This window comes from Chiloscyllium plagiosum, unplaced genomic scaffold, assembly GCF_037043375.1.
Source record: "Chiloscyllium plagiosum isolate Xiang-an unplaced genomic scaffold, Cpla_swu_hap1 HiC_scaffold_35, whole genome shotgun sequence".
Lineage (NCBI taxonomy): Eukaryota > Metazoa > Chordata > Chondrichthyes > Orectolobiformes > Hemiscylliidae > Chiloscyllium > Chiloscyllium plagiosum.
In genome coordinates, this window is record NW_028270173.1 from 18,141,237 (window position 1) to 18,157,003 (window position 15,767).

Below are 15,767 nucleotides of genomic sequence, written 5' to 3' on the forward strand. Positions count from 1 at the left end.
GATTAACTGTTCATCCTCATGATTTTATAAACATCAAGAAATTGTTGGCAAAGTGTTTCGACGTTGACAGTGGAGCTGATGCAGCATACAGTAAAGTCACCACCGTCCTCCAGGAGCACTGCTCTCTGATGAGGGAGCGATCGATGGGTGGTAGTTGAACCTGAGGGGATGAGCTTGAAAAGGGGAATCTTTCATGCTGAGTCCATTTGGCTGTGGAAATTGAAGCCAGGCTGTTGGATTTGTGTTGTATTACAGGCCAGCGTGTGAACCAGTTTGTAGGAGGCAGGTAATGAGAGCGCGTGGATCAGCAGTGGACGAAGTTGAACACAGATGGTAGGACACAACGAAATGGCTGTTTTACAGCAGCAGCGGATTACTTTACAGATAGATATTCAAACATGAAAACAACAATAACTAATATCTGAATCATCTCCACGGAGGTAGCAGAATGATCTAAAGAAGAATTCAAATTGACAACAAATCAAAATTTCACATAAGAACATTCTATCTAATACCAATGAAACAGAGGGCGACGCCGTCCAATCCTCGGTAGTATAGTGGTTAGTATCCCCGCCTGTCACGCGGGAGACCGGGGTTCAATTCCCCGCCGGGGAGTCGGTGGCATTTTGAGGGGTCAGCTCCATTTCTCAACCCCGGAGTGCCGTATTCAAGTCCCGTTTGCTCCAAAGGTGTGCATTCACATGTCCGAGCAGTCTGCTCTTGTAAACAATCTGACCAACAAACAAAACCGAAAATTGTCTCAATTCTGCTCTCCCTGGCAAACTTACACTTTCATCTATCCAGGCACCCATTCGAGACTTCCTGCTTTTTGACGACAAATGAAAAATGCCGTCCTGAAGAATGGCGTCCTGAAGAAACGTTGACTGCGTTCTTCCCCCACTCTCACCCCCACTCCAGATGCTGACTTTCTCCAGCAATTTCTGTTTCCCATTCTGATTTTCTTGTTACTTCGTCCCGTCAGTGGGCTTATAACTCCCGCGCAAACGGAGTGCAAATGAAAACCTTTAAGCAACCGGTAGCGACAAATGAATGTGAGGTTTTTTTACACCCTCCCTCACATCAAAAAGGGGTCAGTCCCCCTCAGAGATTGGACCCGATCCTGCGATTAAGGTGATGCAACACCAACCCCTGCTGCTGGCAGACTGTACTACACCCACAGTGGAAAGTCAAAGTCATCTGAGAAGCATTTTTGTCTGCTCTTCTCGATAGAAGGACAAAGCCCAGTGGCTGGGTTAACATGTAGGTCAACACAGAGGCAAGGTTGAGAAAGCAGAACCTTCACTGTGGTCTGCTGCACGTGCAGGAACTGAACCTACACTGTTGGCATCATAGAATCACCACAGTGTGGAAGCAGGCCATTCAGACGGACAAGTCCACACCGACCCTTCTGAAGAGAAACCCATGCAGATCCACGTTCAGTCATGATGATATTGAATGGTGGTGCTGTCTTGAAGGGCTGAATGGCACAAGTGAGGACTGCAGTTGCTGGAAATCAGAGTCTCGATTAGAGTGGTGCTGGAAAAGCAACGCAAGTCAGACAGCATCCTGATTTTCCTGCTCCTCGGATTCTGCCTGAATTGAAGGGCTGAATGGCCTACCCCTGCACTTATTTTCTATGTTTCGATGTTAAATGCATGGCTCAGAGATTGACGTGAGTTGGAAGTAACCCTGCGATTAACTGTTCATCCTCATGATTTTATAAACATCAAGAAATTGTTGGCAAAGTGTTTCGACGTTGACAGTGGAGCTGATGCAGCGTACAGTAAAGTCACCACCGTCCTCGAGGAGCACTGCTCTCTGATGAGGGAGCGATCGATGGGTGGTAGTTGAACCTGAGGGGATGAGCTTGAAAAGGGGAATCTTTCATGCTGAGTCCATTTGGCTGTGGGAATTGAAGCCAGGCTGTTGGATTTGTGTTGTATTACAGGCCAGCGTGTGAACCAGTTTGTAGGAGGCAGGTAATGAGAGCGCGTGGATCAGCAGTGGACGAAGTTGAACACAGATGGTAGGACACAACGAAATGGCTGTTTTACAGCAGCAGCGGATTACTTTACAGATAGATATTCAAACATGAAAACAACAATAACTAATATCTGAATCATCTCCACAGAGGTAGCAGAATGATCTAAAGAAGAGTTCAAATTGACAACAAATCAAAATTTCACATAAGAACATTCTATCTAATACCAATGAAACAGAGGGCGACGCCGTCCAATCCTCGGTAGTATAGTGGTTAGTATCCCCGCCTGTCACGCGGGAGACCGGGGTTCAATTCCCCGCCGGGGAGTCGGTGGCATTTTGAGGGGTCAGCTCCATTTCTCAACCCCGGAGTGCCGTATTCAAGTCCCGTTTGCTCCAAAGGTGTGCATTCACATGTCCGAGCAGTCTGCTCTTGTAAACAATCTGACCAACAAACAAAACCGAAAATTGTCTCAATTCTGCTCTCCCTGGCAAACTTACACTTTCATCTATCCAGGCACCCATTCGAGACTTCCTGCTTTTTGACGACAAATGAAAAATGCCGTCCTGAAGAATGGCGTCCTGAAGAAACGTTGACTGCGTTCTTCCCCCACTCTCACCCCCACTCCAGATGCTGACTTTCTCCAGCAATTTCTGTTTCCCATTCTGATTTTCTTGTTACTTCGTCCCGTCAGTGGGCTTATAACTCCCGCGCAAACGGAGTGCAAATGAAAACCTTTAAGCAACCGGTAGCGACAAATGAATGTGAGGTTTTTTTACACCCTCCCTCACATCAAAAAGGGGTCAGTCCCCCTCAGAGATTGGACCCGATCCTGCGATTAAGGTGATGCAACACCAACCCCTGCTGCTGGCAGACTGTACTACACCCACAGTGGAAAGTCAAAGTCATCTGAGAAGCATTTTTGTCTGCTCTTCTCGATAGAAGGACAAAGCCCAGTGGCTGGGTTAACATGTAGGTCAACACAGAGGCAAGGTTGAGAAAGCAGAACCTTCACTGTGGTCTGCTGCACGTGCAGGAACTGAACCTACACTGTTGGCATCATAGAATCACCACAGTGTGGAAGCAGGCCATTCAGACGGACAAGTCCACACCGACCCTTCTGAAGAGAAACCCATGCAGATCCACGTTCAGTCATGATGATATTGAATGGTGGTGCTGTCTTGAAGGGCTGAATGGCACAAGTGAGGACTGCAGTTGCTGGAAATCAGAGTCTCGATTAGAGTGGTGCTGGAAAAGCAACGCAAGTCAGACAGCATCCTGATTTTCCTGCTCCTCGGATTCTGCCTGAATTGAAGGGCTGAATGGCCTACCCCTGCACTTATTTTCTATGTTTCGATGTTAAATGCATGGCTCAGAGATTGACGTGAGTTGGAAGTAACCCTGCGATTAACTGTTCATCCTCATGATTTTATAAACATCAAGAAATTGTTGGCAAAGTGTTTCGACGTTGACAGTGGAGCTGATGCAGCGTACAGTAAAGTCACCACCGTCCTCGAGGAGCACTGCTCTCTGATGAGGGAGCGATCGATGGGTGGTAGTTGAACCTGAGGGGATGAGCTTGAAAAGGGGAATCTTTCATGCTGAGTCCATTTGGCTGTGGGAATTGAAGCCAGGCTGTTGGATTTGTGTTGTATTACAGGCCAGCGTGTGAACCAGTTTGTAGGAGGCAGGTAATGAGAGCGCGTGGATCAGCAGTGGACGAAGTTGAACACAGATGGTAGGACACAACGAAATGGCTGTTTTACAGCAGCAGCGGATTACTTTACAGATAGATATTCAAACATGAAAACAACAATAACTAATATCTGAATCATCTCCACAGAGGTAGCAGAATGATCTAAAGAAGAGTTCAAATTGACAACAAATCAAAATTTCACATAAGAACATTCTATCTAATACCAATGAAACAGAGGGCGACGCCGTCCAATCCTCGGTAGTATAGTGGTTAGTATCCCCGCCTGTCACGCGGGAGACCGGGGTTCAATTCCCCGCCGGGGAGTCGGTGGCATTTTGAGGGGTCAGCTCCATTTCTCAACCCCGGAGTGCCGTATTCAAGTCCCGTTTGCTCCAAAGGTGTGCATTCACATGTCCGAGCAGTCTGCTCTTGTAAACAATCTGACCAACAAACAAAACCGAAAATTGTCTCAATTCTGCTCTCCCTGGCAAACTTACACTTTCATCTATCCAGGCACCCATTCGAGACTGCCTGCTTTTTGACGACAAATGAAAAATGCCGTCCTGAAGAATGGTCACTGGACCAGAAACGTTGACTGCGTTCTTCCCCCACTCTCACCCCCACTCCAGATGCTGACTTTCTCCAGCAATTTCTGTTTCCCATTCTGATTTTCTTGTTACTTCGTCCCGTCAGTGGGCTTATAACTCCCGCGCAAACGGAGTGCAAATGAAAACCTTTAAGCAACCGGTAGCGACAAATGAATGTGAGGTTTTTTTACACCCTCCCTCACATCAAAAAGGGGTCAGTCCCCCTCAGAGATTGGACCCGATCCTGCGATTAAGGTGATGCAACACCATCCCCTGCTGCTGGCAGACTGTACTACACCCACAGTGGAAAGTCAAAGTCATCTGAGAAGCATTTTTGTCTGCTCTTCTCGATAGAAGGACAAAGCCCAGTGGCTGGGTTAACATGTAGGTCAACACAGAGGCAAGGTTGAGAAAGCAGAACCTTCACTGTGGTCTGCTGCACGTGCAGGAACTGAACCTACACTGTTGGCATCATAGAATCACCACAGTGTGGAAGCAGGCCATTCAGACGGACAAGTCCACACCGACCCTTCTGAAGAGAAACCCATGCAGATCCACGTTCAGTCATGATGATATTGAATGGTGGTGCTGTCTTGAAGGGCCGAATGGCACAAGTGAGGACTGCAGTTGCTGGAAATCAGAGTCTCGATTAGAGTGGTGCTGGAAAAGCAACGCAAGTCAGACAGCATCCTGATTTTCCTGCTCCTCGGATTCTGCCTGAATTGAAGGGCTGAATGGCCTACCCCTGCACTTATTTTCTATGTTTCGATGTTAAATGCATGGCTCAGAGATTGACGTGAGTTGGAAGTAACCCTGCGATTAACTGTTCATCCTCATGATTTTATAAACATCAAGAAATTGTTGGCAAAGTGTTTCGACGTTGACAGTGGAGCTGATGCAGCATACAGTAAAGTCACCACCGTCCTCCAGGAGCACTGCTCTCTGATGAGGGAGCGATCGATGGGTGGTAGTTGAACCTGAGGGGATGAGCTTGAAAAGGGGAATCTTTCATGCTGAGTCCATTTGGCTGTGGAAATTGAAGCCAGGCTGTTGGATTTGTGTTGTATTACAGGCCAGCGTGTGAACCAGTTTGTAGGAGGCAGGTAATGAGAGCGCGTGGATCAGCAGTGGACGAAGTTGAACACAGATGGTAGGACACAACGAAATGGCTGTTTTACAGCAGCAGCGGATTACTTTACAGATAGATATTCAAACATGAAAACAACAATAACTAATATCTGAATCATCTCCACAGAGGTAGCAGAATGATCTAAAGAAGAGTTCAAATTGACAACAAATCAAAATTTCACATAAGAACATTCTATCTAATACCAATGAAACAGAGGGCGACGCCGTCCAATCCTCGGTAGTCTAGTGGTTAGTATCCCCGCCTGTCACGCGGGAGACCGGGGTTCAATTCCCCGCCGGGGAGTCGGTGGCATTTTGAGGGGTCAGCTCCATTTCTCAACCCCGGAGTGCCGTATTCAAGTCCCGTTTGCTCCAAAGGTGTGCATTCACATGTCCGAGCAGTCTGCTCTTGTAAACAATCTGACCAACAAACAAAACCGAAAATTGTCTCAATTCTGCTCTCCCTGGCAAACTTACACTTTCATCTATCCAGGCACCCATTCGAGACTGCCTGCTTTTTGACGACAAATGAAAAATGCCGTCCTGAAGAATGGTCACTGGACCAGAAACGTTGACTGCGTTCTTCCCCCACTCTCACCCCCACTCCAGATGCTGACTTTCTCCAGCAATTTCTGTTTCCCATTCTGATTTTCTTGTTACTTCGTCCCGTCAGTGGGCTTATAACTCCCGCGCAAACGGAGTGCAAATGAAAACCTTTAAGCAACCGGTAGCGACAAATGAATGTGAGGTTTTTTTACACCCTCCCTCACATCAAAAAGGGGTCAGTCCCCCTCAGAGATTGGACCCGATCCTGCGATTAAGGTGATGCAACACCATCCCCTGCTGCTGGCAGACTGTACTACACCCACAGTGGAAAGTCAAAGTCATCTGAGAAGCATTTTTGTCTGCTCTTCTCGATAGAAGGACAAAGCCCAGTGGCTGGGTTAACATGTAGGTCAACACAGAGGCAAGGTTGAGAAAGCAGAACCTTCACTGTGGTCTGCTGCACGTGCAGGAACTGAACCTACACTGTTGGCATCATAGAATCACCACAGTGTGGAAGCAGGCCATTCAGACGGACAAGTCCACACCGACCCTTCTGAAGAGAAACCCATGCAGATCCACGTTCAGTCATGATGATATTGAATGGTGGTGCTGTCTTGAAGGGCCGAATGGCACAAGTGAGGACTGCAGTTGCTGGAAATCAGAGTCTCGATTAGAGTGGTGCTGGAAAAGCAACGCAAGTCAGACAGCATCCTGATTTTCCTGCTCCTCGGATTCTGCCTGAATTGAAGGGCTGAATGGCCTACCCCTGCACTTATTTTCTATGTTTCGATGTTAAATGCATGGCTCAGAGATTGACGTGAGTTGGAAGTAACCCTGCGATTAACTGTTCATCCTCATGATTTTATAAACATCAAGAAATTGTTGGCAAAGTGTTTCGACGTTGACAGTGGAGCTGATGCAGCATACAGTAAAGTCACCACCGTCCTCCAGGAGCACTGCTCTCTGATGAGGGAGCGATCGATGGGTGGTAGTTGAACCTGAGGGGATGAGCTTGAAAAGGGGAATCTTTCATGCTGAGTCCATTTGGCTGTGGAAATTGAAGCCAGGCTGTTGGATTTGTGTTGTATTACAGGCCAGCGTGTGAACCAGTTTGTAGGAGGCAGGTAATGAGAGCGCGTGGATCAGCAGTGGACGAAGTTGAACACAGATGGTAGGACACAACGAAATGGCTGTTTTACAGCAGCAGCGGATTACTTTACAGATAGATATTCAAACATGAAAACAACAATAACTAATATCTGAATCATCTCCACGGAGGTAGCAGAATGATCTAAAGAAGAATTCAAATTGACAACAAATCAAAATTTCACATAAGAACATTCTATCTAATACCAATGAAACAGAGGGCGACGCCGTCCAATCCTCGGTAGTATAGTGGTTAGTATCCCCGCCTGTCACGCGGGAGACCGGGGTTCAATTCCCCGCCGGGGAGTCGGTGGCATTTTGAGGGGTCAGCTCCATTTCTCAACCCCGGAGTGCCGTATTCAAGTCCCGTTTGCTCCAAAGGTGTGCATTCACATGTCCGAGCAGTCTGCTCTTGTAAACAATCTGACCAACAAACAAAACCGAAAATTGTCTCAATTCTGCTCTCCCTGGCAAACTTACACTTTCATCTATCCAGGCACCCATTCGAGACTTCCTGCTTTTTGACGACAAATGAAAAATGCCGTCCTGAAGAATGGCGTCCTGAAGAAACGTTGACTGCGTTCTTCCCCCACTCTCACCCCCACTCCAGATGCTGACTTTCTCCAGCAATTTCTGTTTCCCATTCTGATTTTCTTGTTACTTCGTCCCGTCAGTGGGCTTATAACTCCCGCGCAAACGGAGTGCAAATGAAAACCTTTAAGCAACCGGTAGCGACAAATGAATGTGAGGTTTTTTTACACCCTCCCTCACATCAAAAAGGGGTCAGTCCCCCTCAGAGATTGGACCCGATCCTGCGATTAAGGTGATGCAACACCAACCCCTGCTGCTGGCAGACTGTACTACACCCACAGTGGAAAGTCAAAGTCATCTGAGAAGCATTTTTGTCTGCTCTTCTCGATAGAAGGACAAAGCCCAGTGGCTGGGTTAACATGTAGGTCAACACAGAGGCAAGGTTGAGAAAGCAGAACCTTCACTGTGGTCTGCTGCACGTGCAGGAACTGAACCTACACTGTTGGCATCATAGAATCACCACAGTGTGGAAGCAGGCCATTCAGACGGACAAGTCCACACCGACCCTTCTGAAGAGAAACCCATGCAGATCCACGTTCAGTCATGATGATATTGAATGGTGGTGCTGTCTTGAAGGGCTGAATGGCACAAGTGAGGACTGCAGTTGCTGGAAATCAGAGTCTCGATTAGAGTGGTGCTGGAAAAGCAACGCAAGTCAGACAGCATCCTGATTTTCCTGCTCCTCGGATTCTGCCTGAATTGAAGGGCTGAATGGCCTACCCCTGCACTTATTTTCTATGTTTCGATGTTAAATGCATGGCTCAGAGATTGACGTGAGTTGGAAGTAACCCTGCGATTAACTGTTCATCCTCATGATTTTATAAACATCAAGAAATTGTTGGCAAAGTGTTTCGACGTTGACAGTGGAGCTGATGCAGCGTACAGTAAAGTCACCACCGTCCTCGAGGAGCACTGCTCTCTGATGAGGGAGCGATCGATGGGTGGTAGTTGAACCTGAGGGGATGAGCTTGAAAAGGGGAATCTTTCATGCTGAGTCCATTTGGCTGTGGGAATTGAAGCCAGGCTGTTGGATTTGTGTTGTATTACAGGCCAGCGTGTGAACCAGTTTGTAGGAGGCAGGTAATGAGAGCGCGTGGATCAGCAGTGGACGAAGTTGAACACAGATGGTAGGACACAACGAAATGGCTGTTTTACAGCAGCAGCGGATTACTTTACAGATAGATATTCAAACATGAAAACAACAATAACTAATATCTGAATCATCTCCACAGAGGTAGCAGAATGATCTAAAGAAGAGTTCAAATTGACAACAAATCAAAATTTCACATAAGAACATTCTATCTAATACCAATGAAACAGAGGGCGACGCCGTCCAATCCTCGGTAGTATAGTGGTTAGTATCCCCGCCTGTCACGCGGGAGACCGGGGTTCAATTCCCCGCCGGGGAGTCGGTGGCATTTTGAGGGGTCAGCTCCATTTCTCAACCCCGGAGTGCCGTATTCAAGTCCCGTTTGCTCCAAAGGTGTGCATTCACATGTCCGAGCAGTCTGCTCTTGTAAACAATCTGACCAACAAACAAAACCGAAAATTGTCTCAATTCTGCTCTCCCTGGCAAACTTACACTTTCATCTATCCAGGCACCCATTCGAGACTGCCTGCTTTTTGACGACAAATGAAAAATGCCGTCCTGAAGAATGGTCACTGGACCAGAAACGTTGACTGCGTTCTTCCCCCACTCTCACCCCCACTCCAGATGCTGACTTTCTCCAGCAATTTCTGTTTCCCATTCTGATTTTCTTGTTACTTCGTCCCGTCAGTGGGCTTATAACTCCCGCGCAAACGGAGTGCAAATGAAAACCTTTAAGCAACCGGTAGCGACAAATGAATGTGAGGTTTTTTTACACCCTCCCTCACATCAAAAAGGGGTCAGTCCCCCTCAGAGATTGGACCCGATCCTGCGATTAAGGTGATGCAACACCATCCCCTGCTGCTGGCAGACTGTACTACACCCACAGTGGAAAGTCAAAGTCATCTGAGAAGCATTTTTGTCTGCTCTTCTCGATAGAAGGACAAAGCCCAGTGGCTGGGTTAACATGTAGGTCAACACAGAGGCAAGGTTGAGAAAGCAGAACCTTCACTGTGGTCTGCTGCACGTGCAGGAACTGAACCTACACTGTTGGCATCATAGAATCACCACAGTGTGGAAGCAGGCCATTCAGACGGACAAGTCCACACCGACCCTTCTGATGAGAAACCCATGCAGATCCACGTTCAGTCATGATGATATTGAATGGTGGTGCTGTCTTGAAGGGCTGAATGGCACAAGTGAGGACTGCAGTTGCTGGAAATCAGAGTCTCGATTAGAGTGGTGCTGGAAAAGCAACGCAAGTCAGACAGCATCCTGATTTTCCTGCTCCTCGGATTCTGCCTGAATTGAAGTGCTGAATGGCCTACCCCTGCACTTATTTTCTATGTTTCGATGTTAAATGCATGGCTCAGAGATTGACGTGAGTTGGAAGTAACCCTGCGATTAACTGTTCATCCTCATGATTTTATAAACATCAAGAAATTGTTGGCAAAGTGTTTCGACGTTGACAGTGGAGCTGATGCAGCGTACAGTAAAGTCACCACCGTCCTCGAGGAGCACTGCTCTCTGATGAGGGAGCGATCGATGGGTGGTAGTTGAACCTGAGGGGATGAGCTTGAAAAGGGGAATCTTTCATGCTGAGTCCATTTGGCTGTGGGAATTGAAGCCAGGCTGTTGGATTTGTGTTGTATTACAGGCCAGCGTGTGAACCAGTTTGTAGGAGGCAGGTAATGAGAGCGCGTGGATCAGCAGTGGACGAAGTTGAACACAGATGGTAGGACACAACGAAATGGCTGTTTTACAGCAGCAGCGGATTACTTTACAGATAGATATTCAAACATGAAAACAACAATAACTAATATCTGAATCATCTCCACGGAGGTAGCAGAATGATCTAAAGAAGAATTCAAATTGACAACAAATCAAAATTTCACATAAGAACATTCTATCTAATACCAATGAAACAGAGGGCGACGCCGTCCAATCCTCGGTAGTATAGTGGTTAGTATCCCCGCCTGTCACGCGGGAGACCGGGGTTCAATTCCCCGCCGGGGAGTCGGTGGCATTTTGAGGGGTCAGCTCCATTTCTCAACCCCGGAGTGCCGTATTCAAGTCCCGTTTGCTCCAAAGGTGTGCATTCACATGTCCGAGCAGTCTGCTCTTGTAAACAATCTGACCAACAAACAAAACCGAAAATTGTCTCAATTCTGCTCTCCCTGGCAAACTTACACTTTCATCTATCCAGGCACCCATTCGAGACTTCCTGCTTTTTGACGACAAATGAAAAATGCCGTCCTGAAGAATGGCGTCCTGAAGAAACGTTGACTGCGTTCTTCCCCCACTCTCACCCCCACTCCAGATGCTGACTTTCTCCAGCAATTTCTGTTTCCCATTCTGATTTTCTTGTTACTTCGTCCCGTCAGTGGGCTTATAACTCCCGCGCAAACGGAGTGCAAATGAAAACCTTTAAGCAACCGGTAGCGACAAATGAATGTGAGGTTTTTTTACACCCTCCCTCACATCAAAAAGGGGTCAGTCCCCCTCAGAGATTGGACCCGATCCTGCGATTAAGGTGATGCAACACCAACCCCTGCTGCTGGCAGACTGTACTACACCCACAGTGGAAAGTCAAAGTCATCTGAGAAGCATTTTTGTCTGCTCTTCTCGATAGAAGGACAAAGCCCAGTGGCTGGGTTAACATGTAGGTCAACACAGAGGCAAGGTTGAGAAAGCAGAACCTTCACTGTGGTCTGCTGCACGTGCAGGAACTGAACCTACACTGTTGGCATCATAGAATCACCACAGTGTGGAAGCAGGCCATTCAGACGGACAAGTCCACACCGACCCTTCTGAAGAGAAACCCATGCAGATCCACGTTCAGTCATGATGATATTGAATGGTGGTGCTGTCTTGAAGGGCTGAATGGCACAAGTGAGGACTGCAGTTGCTGGAAATCAGAGTCTCGATTAGAGTGGTGCTGGAAAAGCAACGCAAGTCAGACAGCATCCTGATTTTCCTGCTCCTCGGATTCTGCCTGAATTGAAGGGCTGAATGGCCTACCCCTGCACTTATTTTCTATGTTTCGATGTTAAATGCATGGCTCAGAGATTGACGTGAGTTGGAAGTAACCCTGCGATTAACTGTTCATCCTCATGATTTTATAAACATCAAGAAATTGTTGGCAAAATGTTTCGACGTTGACAGTGGAGCTGATGCAGCGTACAGTAAAGTCACCACCGTCCTCGAGGAGCACTGCTCTCTGATGAGGGAGCGATCGATGGGTGGTAGTTGAACCTGAGGGGATGAGCTTGAAAAGGGGAATCTTTCATGCTGAGTCCATTTGGCTGTGGGAATTGAAGCCAGGCTGTTGGATTTGTGTTGTATTACAGGCCAGCGTGTGAACCAGTTTGTAGGAGGCAGGTAATGAGAGCGCGTGGATCAGCAGTGGACGAAGTTGAACACAGATGGTAGGACACAACGAAATGGCTGTTTTACAGCAGCAGCGGATTACTTTACAGATAGATATTCAAACATGAAAACAACAATAACTAATATCTGAATCATCTCCACAGAGGTAGCAGAATGATCTAAAGAAGAGTTCAAATTGACAACAAATCAAAATTTCACATAAGAACATTCTATCTAATACCAATGAAACAGAGGGCGACGCCGTCCAATCCTCGGTAGTATAGTGGTTAGTATCCCCGCCTGTCACGCGGGAGACCGGGGTTCAATTCCCCGCCGGGGAGTCGGTGGCATTTTGAGGGGTCAGCTCCATTTCTCAACCCCGGAGTGCCGTATTCAAGTCCCGTTTGCTCCAAAGGTGTGCATTCACATGTCCGAGCAGTCTGCTCTTGTAAACAATCTGACCAACAAACAAAACCGAAAATTGTCTCAATTCTGCTCTCCCTGGCAAACTTACACTTTCATCTATCCAGGCACCCATTCGAGACTTCCTGCTTTTTGACGACAAATGAAAAATGCCGTCCTGAAGAATGGTCACTGGACCAGAAACGTTGACTGCGTTCTTCCCCCACTCTCACCCCCACTCCAGATGCTGACTTTCTCCAGCAATTTCTGTTTCCCATTCTGATTTTCTTGTTACTTCGTCCCGTCAGTGGGCTTATAACTCCCGCGCAAACGGAGTGCAAATGAAAACCTTTAAGCAACCGGTAGCGACAAATGAATGTGAGGTTTTTTTACACCCTCCCTCACATCAAAAAGGGGTCAGTCCCCCTCAGAGATTGGACCCGATCCTGCGATTAAGGTGATGCAACACCATCCCCTGCTGCTGGCAGACTGTACTACACCCACAGTGGAAAGTCAAAGTCATCTGAGAAGCATTTTTGTCTGCTCTTCTCGATAGAAGGACAAAGCCCAGTGGCTGGGTTAACATGTAGGTCAACACAGAGGCAAGGTTGAGAAAGCAGAACCTTCACTGTGGTCTGCTGCACGTGCAGGAACTGAACCTACACTGTTGGCATCATAGAATCACCACAGTGTGGAAGCAGGCCATTCAGACGGACAAGTCCACACCGACCCTTCTGAAGAGAAACCCATGCAGATCCACGTTCAGTCATGATGATATTGAATGGTGGTGCTGTCTTGAAGGGCCGAATGGCACAAGTGAGGACTGCAGTTGCTGGAAATCAGAGTCTCGATTAGAGTGGTGCTGGAAAAGCAACGCAAGTCAGACAGCATCCTGATTTTCCTGCTCCTCGGATTCTGCCTGAATTGAAGGGCTGAATGGCCTACCCCTGCACTTATTTTCTATGTTTCGATGTTAAATGCATGGCTCAGAGATTGACGTGAGTTGGAAGTAACCCTGCGATTAACTGTTCATCCTCATGATTTTATAAACATCAAGAAATTGTTGGCAAAGTGTTTCGACGTTGACAGTGGAGCTGATGCAGCATACAGTAAAGTCACCACCGTCCTCCAGGAGCACTGCTCTCTGATGAGGGAGCGATCGATGGGTGGTAGTTGAACCTGAGGGGATGAGCTTGAAAAGGGGAATCTTTCATGCTGAGTCCATTTGGCTGTGGAAATTGAAGCCAGGCTGTTGGATTTGTGTTGTATTACAGGCCAGCGTGTGAACCAGTTTGTAGGAGGCAGGTAATGAGAGCGCGTGGATCAGCAGTGGACGAAGTTGAACACAGATGGTAGGACACAACGAAATGGCTGTTTTACAGCAGCAGCGGATTACTTTACAGATAGATATTCAAACATGAAAACAACAATAACTAATATCTGAATCATCTCCACGGAGGTAGCAGAATGATCTAAAGAAGAATTCAAATTGACAACAAATCAAAATTTCACATAAGAACATTCTATCTAATACCAATGAAACAGAGGGCGACGCCGTCCAATCCTCGGTAGTATAGTGGTTAGTATCCCCGCCTGTCACGCGGGAGACCGGGGTTCAATTCCCCGCCGGGGAGTCGGTGGCATTTTGAGGGGTCAGCTCCATTTCTCAACCCCGGAGTGCCGTATTCAAGTCCCGTTTGCTCCAAAGGTGTGCATTCACATGTCCGAGCAGTCTGCTCTTGTAAACAATCTGACCAACAAACAAAACCGAAAATTGTCTCAATTCTGCTCTCCCTGGCAAACTTACACTTTCATCTATCCAGGCACCCATTCGAGACTTCCTGCTTTTTGACGACAAATGAAAAATGCCGTCCTGAAGAATGGCGTCCTGAAGAAACGTTGACTGCGTTCTTCCCCCACTCTCACCCCCACTCCAGATGCTGACTTTCTCCAGCAATTTCTGTTTCCCATTCTGATTTTCTTGTTACTTCGTCCCGTCAGTGGGCTTATAACTCCCGCGCAAACGGAGTGCAAATGAAAACCTTTAAGCAACCGGTAGCGACAAATGAATGTGAGGTTTTTTTACACCCTCCCTCACATCAAAAAGGGGTCAGTCCCCCTCAGAGATTGGACCCGATCCTGCGATTAAGGTGATGCAACACCAACCCCTGCTGCTGGCAGACTGTACTACACCCACAGTGGAAAGTCAAAGTCATCTGAGAAGCATTTTTGTCTGCTCTTCTCGATAGAAGGACAAAGCCCAGTGGCTGGGTTAACATGTAGGTCAACACAGAGGCAAGGTTGAGAAAGCAGAACCTTCACTGTGGTCTGCTGCACGTGCAGGAACTGAACCTACACTGTTGGCATCATAGAATCACCACAGTGTGGAAGCAGGCCATTCAGACGGACAAGTCCACACCGACCCTTCTGAAGAGAAACCCATGCAGATCCACGTTCAGTCATGATGATATTGAATGGTGGTGCTGTCTTGAAGGGCTGAATGGCACAAGTGAGGACTGCAGTTGCTGGAAATCAGAGTCTCGATTAGAGTGGTGCTGGAAAAGCAACGCAAGTCAGACAGCATCCTGATTTTCCTGCTCCTCGGATTCTGCCTGAATTGAAGGGCTGAATGGCCTACCCCTGCACTTATTTTCTATGTTTCGATGTTAAATGCATGGCTCAGAGATTGACGTGAGTTGGAAGTAACCCTGCGATTAACTGTTCATCCTCATGATTTTATAAACATCAAGAAATTGTTGGCAAAATGTTTCGACGTTGACAGTGGAGCTGATGCAGCATACAGTAAAGTCACCACCGTCCTCGAGGAGCACTGCTCTCTGATGAGGGAGCGATCGATGGGTGGTAGTTGAACCTGAGGGGATGAGCTTGAAAAGGGGAATCTTTCATGCTGAGTCCATTTGGCTGTGGGAATTGAAGCCAGGCTGTTGGATTTGTGTTGTATTACAGGCCAGCGTGTGAACCAGTTTGTAGGAGGCAGGTAATGAGAGCGCGTGGATCAACAGTGGACGAAGTTGAACACAGATGGTAGGACACAACGAAATGGCTGTTTTACAGCAGCAGCGGATTACTTTACAGATAGATATTCAAACATGAAAACAACAATAACTAATATCTGAATCATCTCCACAGAGGTAGCAGAATGATCTAAAGAAGAATTCAAATTGACAACAAATCAAAATTTCACATAAGAACATTCTATCTAATACCAATGAA

At 47.2% G+C, this 15,767-nt stretch overlaps 9 non-coding genes across 9 annotated transcripts; all 9 read left to right on the plus strand.

The window, feature by feature from the left end:
• The first annotated feature begins 543 nt into the window (after nt 1-543).
• Nucleotides 544-615, plus strand: trnad-guc (transfer RNA aspartic acid (anticodon GUC)). The gene has a single exon. It is a non-coding gene; the product is annotated as a tRNA-Asp (tRNA).
• Nucleotides 616-2,236: 1,621 nt separating this feature from the next.
• trnad-guc (transfer RNA aspartic acid (anticodon GUC)) lies at nt 2,237-2,308 on the plus strand. Its single transcript has one exon. It is a non-coding gene; the product is annotated as a tRNA-Asp (tRNA).
• Nucleotides 2,309-3,929: 1,621 nt separating this feature from the next.
• trnad-guc (transfer RNA aspartic acid (anticodon GUC)) lies at nt 3,930-4,001 on the plus strand. The gene has a single exon. It is a non-coding gene; the product is annotated as a tRNA-Asp (tRNA).
• A 1,623-nt stretch (nt 4,002-5,624) lies between these two features.
• trnad-guc (transfer RNA aspartic acid (anticodon GUC)) lies at nt 5,625-5,696 on the plus strand. Its single transcript has one exon. It is a non-coding gene; the product is annotated as a tRNA-Asp (tRNA).
• A 1,623-nt stretch (nt 5,697-7,319) lies between these two features.
• trnad-guc (transfer RNA aspartic acid (anticodon GUC)) lies at nt 7,320-7,391 on the plus strand. Its single transcript has one exon. It is a non-coding gene; the product is annotated as a tRNA-Asp (tRNA).
• A 1,621-nt stretch (nt 7,392-9,012) lies between these two features.
• Nucleotides 9,013-9,084, plus strand: trnad-guc (transfer RNA aspartic acid (anticodon GUC)). Its single transcript has one exon. It is a non-coding gene; the product is annotated as a tRNA-Asp (tRNA).
• Nucleotides 9,085-10,707: 1,623 nt separating this feature from the next.
• Nucleotides 10,708-10,779, plus strand: trnad-guc (transfer RNA aspartic acid (anticodon GUC)). The gene has a single exon. It is a non-coding gene; the product is annotated as a tRNA-Asp (tRNA).
• A 1,621-nt stretch (nt 10,780-12,400) lies between these two features.
• On the plus strand, nt 12,401-12,472 carry trnad-guc (transfer RNA aspartic acid (anticodon GUC)). Its single transcript has one exon. It is a non-coding gene; the product is annotated as a tRNA-Asp (tRNA).
• A 1,623-nt stretch (nt 12,473-14,095) lies between these two features.
• On the plus strand, nt 14,096-14,167 carry trnad-guc (transfer RNA aspartic acid (anticodon GUC)). The gene has a single exon. It is a non-coding gene; the product is annotated as a tRNA-Asp (tRNA).
• Nucleotides 14,168-15,767: the final 1,600 nt, after the last annotated feature.